Below are 4,259 nucleotides of genomic sequence, written 5' to 3'. Positions count from 1 at the left end.
GCTGAAAACTACAATGACGTCACTTCCGGCTCATGGTGTGATGTCACATCCGGCTAACAGGGCGACGTCACTTCCGCCGGCTGCAATGACATCACTTTCCCCGGCGCGACGAACACAGCTGGGGAAGGAGGCCAGCCATGCCGCGGGCCCCCACATGGTTCCGCCTTCTTGGGCCGGACAGTGGCCGACACAGAGGCCCTACAACGACGACGGGAACTATGTGGTCAACATGGGCCATGACCAGATTGCCCCACCAATGCTCCCCATGCCTCCGGATGCCATCAATTGCAGCACACCACTCCCGACGACCAACGACAACATGGTCAACACGGGTGATGACCAAGCCGCCTTACCGACACTCCTCACGCCTCTGGACACCATAAATCACCGCACACAACCAGAGAGCGACGACTCCAACCCCGAGATGGTCCTGGCTGCCACCACTCTGACCAGGAACATCCCCCACGACCTCGAGCACTCTATGATGGGCGTGCAAGTCCAACATGCAACAGGAACAAAGTGTCTGTTCGACAGTGGCAGCAGCGAGTTTCATTCACCCGAGCGTGACCCACTCTCTGAAACTAAAAGTCCATCCCACCACCTTCTTGATCGCCCTCGCTACCAAGGACAAGACTGTTGGAACCCTCAGGCGCTGCTCAGCCGATATAACTGTGGGAGGAGAGACATACACGGGGTTCATGTCCAAACTCTGCGCCCCAGTCCTCCTGGGCCTGAATTTCCAGTGCCACCTGCAGAGCATCACCCTTGCCTTCGAGGGAGCCCCAACCTCCACTCATGCTACACAGCACGCTGACCTACCAACCCCGGCCAACCTGTGGACTCTCCACACTATGCATCACCCTCCTAGCGCTCTTCGCACACCTTACGCCAGGCTGCAAGCCGATCGCCACCAGAAGTAGGCACTATTGTGCCGCAGACAGAGACTTTATCAAGGCGGAGGTGTGGCGGCTCCTGGCGGAAGGCGTCATAAGAGCCCAGTAACAGCCCTTGGAGATCCCAAGTCCTGGTGGTCAAAAGGGGGGAGAAAGCCAAGGATGGTCGCGGATTACAGCCAGACCATAAACCGGTATACCCAACTGGATGCCTACACCCTGCCGAGGATAGACAACATGGTCAATGAGATAGGCCGCTACCAGATTTTCTCCACGATTGACCTGAAGTCAGCTTAACACCAAATCCCCATCCACCCGAGGGACGAGCCATACACCATCTTCGAGGCAGACGGGCGCCTGTACCAGTTCCGCCAAGTTCCCTTTGGGGTTACGAATGGGGTCTCCGTCTTCCAGCGGGAGATGGATCGCACAAGCTGAAGGCGACATTCCCGTGTCTGGATAACGTCACTATCTGCGGCTGTAACCAGCAGGACCACGATGCCAATCTGGAGAAATTCCTCCAGACGGCCGGGGAGCTGAATCTCACTTATAACAAGGAGAAGTGTGTGTTTAGCACCGCCCGCCTCACCATCCTGAGGTACATCGTGGCCCATGGGGTCATTGGCCTAGATCCAGAGTGGATGTACCCATTAATGGAGCTACCTCTTCCCCCCATGCTAAAGGCCCTCTGCAGGTGCCTTGACTTATTCTCTTATTACTCGCAGTGGGTCCCTCACTTCTCGGACAAGGTCCGCCCACTGGCCCAAGCTACAACTTTTCCCTTCCCACCCGAGGCACAGGCAGCCTTCATACGCATCAGGCAGGACATCACAGATGTCACGATGCAGGCCATGGATGAGGACTCCCCCTTCCAGGTGGAGAGTGATGCCTCCCATGTAGCCCTCGCTGCTACTCTCAACCCCATCGCCTTCTTCTCTAGGACCCTCCACGGTTCCGAGCTAGGGCATTCCGCCATTGAAAATGAGGCCAAGGCGATTGTGGAAGCGATTCACCCTCCTCACTGACCAGCAGGCCGTTGCATTCATGTTTAACACCGCCCACAAGAGCAAGATCAAGAACGACAAGATCTTGTGCAGGAGAGTTGAGCTGGCAACCTACAGCTATGACAACCAGTACCACCCGGGAAAGTTTAATGACTCCTCCGATGCCCTCTCTCAGACCTGTGCGTCTATACATGACGACAAGCTGCATGCACTGTATGAGTCCCTCTGCCATCCGGGCGTCACCAGGTTGTATCATTTCATTAAGTCCCAGAACCTGCCGTATACCATCAGGGACGTCAGGAACATGACTGAGGCCTGCCGAGTGTAAACCCTGCTTCTTCCGTCCGCCCCAGGCACATGTTGTAAAAGCCACTCGGCGCTTCGAGGGCCTCGGCGTGTATTTTAAAGGGCCCCTGTCTTCCACGAACCAAAACGCCTACTTACTCATGCTAGTGGATGAGTACCCCCACTTCCCTTTCGCTATCCCTGGCCTGGACACCTCCATGGCCATCGTCATCAGGGCCCTGGAGCAGATCTTCACCATGTTTGGCTACCCCACTTTCATCCACAGAGACTGGGGGGTCTAGCTTTATGAGTGATGGCGAGGGGCATCGCGACTAGTTGCACGACTAGTTACAACCCGAGAGACAATGGGTAAGTGGGACACAAAAATGGGGTGGACTGGAAGGTGGTTCTCCTGGCCCTCAAGTCAAAAGGGTGGGCCGTTGAATACTGGCAGGACAACCTGCCTGAGGTGCTCCATGCCATTAGGTCACTTCTGTGTATGGCTACCAACGAGACCCCTCATGAACGTCTGTTCTCATTCCCCAGGAAGTCGGCGACTGGAATGTCCCTTCCAGCATGGCTCGTGTCCCCAGGACCGGTGCTCCTGTGTAAGCACGTATGGGCACACAAGGCTGAACCCCTGGTCGAGCAGGTTTTCCTCTGACACGCGAACCACAACTACGCCTACGTTAGGTTCGGCAGTGGCAGGGAGGACACCATCTCAACAAGGGACCTGGCACCAGCAGGAGCACCCACCATTCCACAGCATCCTTCAGCTCAGGATGACACCAACCGGGCATACATCCCCATCCCCAGGCAGCTATGGGGCATGCAGGACCTCCTTGACCAACAGGGGCCCACTTCAGCCATGGGGGACGAACCTGCCCCCCCACCCATCCAATACAACTCTCACACATCGACCCTGGCCCCCTCGGCCACCCCTCTGCATGGCACCACACCAGTTACTCGGACCCCTGCTGCCAGTCCCCCCACTTCCCCTTCTGACCAGTGACCAGGAGCAAGTCCTACGATGGTCACAGAGACTCTGGCGGCCGCTGGATCGTCTCAATTTGTAAATACTGTATTTTTCTATAGTTGGTACGATTCTTTGTTACTGCCTCCCCCCCTCCCCCCACCCCTGGGACAATTTTAAAGAAGGGGGTGAATGTGGTGGTACACCACCGGCCTACTGCAGGGGGTAACCTCTGTACCTGCAGGAGTGTAAGAGGGACAGGACAATATCTAGCCAGCTGTCAATCAGTCGACTTGAATGGATCAAGCCCCACCCGGTCGGGTGTCAATCACCCTCCGGGATATAAGCCTGCGCCGGCCTCCGAAGTCTCACTCAGAGTTACTGCAGCAACAGCCAGCCTGGCTCTGTGGAAGTCTTTGTGGATTAAAGCCTGTTGTACAGTCTTTACCTGTGTGTGTCTGGTTCTGTCTAACAGCGCACCACAGGTTAAACAGCAGGTTTACTTCATTCCAAACCATGAATATTATACTAAGTTTGAAGCATTGCAATCCAAAGGAGAGAATGATGCACCCCAATCTTCAGTGCACCCCAACTAGAATTTGATGCTTAACAAGAAAGCTGACAATGGAGGGTCATGGGATATTGATGGATGGTTAGTCATGAATGGTATCAACTTAAGTATGGAATTTGAATCCTTGATTGCAGATTATGTTGTTGAGGGAGGGAAGTAAACTAAAAGAGATTATAAATTTTTGTAATTACAGAGATGACAATTTAATGGGAAGAAGACTATCTGTTATTGCAGATGTACTTTTTGTATGTGTATGGGTAAGAAGAGGAATAAAGAAACCTGTGTCTTTAGCAGTAATCTTCCTTGTAGTCCAGAATTTCTGTGTACATTCTGTATTTAGCAAATTTAATAGATTTGTGAGTGAGGTACATGAAGGAAAAACAGTGGAATAATTGAGAGAGAGTTGGACATGTGATTTAGAAGAGCAGTTGGATCTTCCTGGAGAGTTAACATAAGATCTTGACTGTCCATTCTAAGGCAGAAAAGGTGATAAATCAAGTTCAAGTTTATTGTCTTTTGTTTGTACATGAGCA

Source organism: Narcine bancroftii, chromosome 1, assembly GCF_036971445.1.
Source record: "Narcine bancroftii isolate sNarBan1 chromosome 1, sNarBan1.hap1, whole genome shotgun sequence".
Taxonomy (NCBI): Eukaryota; Metazoa; Chordata; class Chondrichthyes; order Torpediniformes; family Narcinidae; genus Narcine; species Narcine bancroftii.
This window is presented reverse-complemented; position numbering follows the sequence as displayed.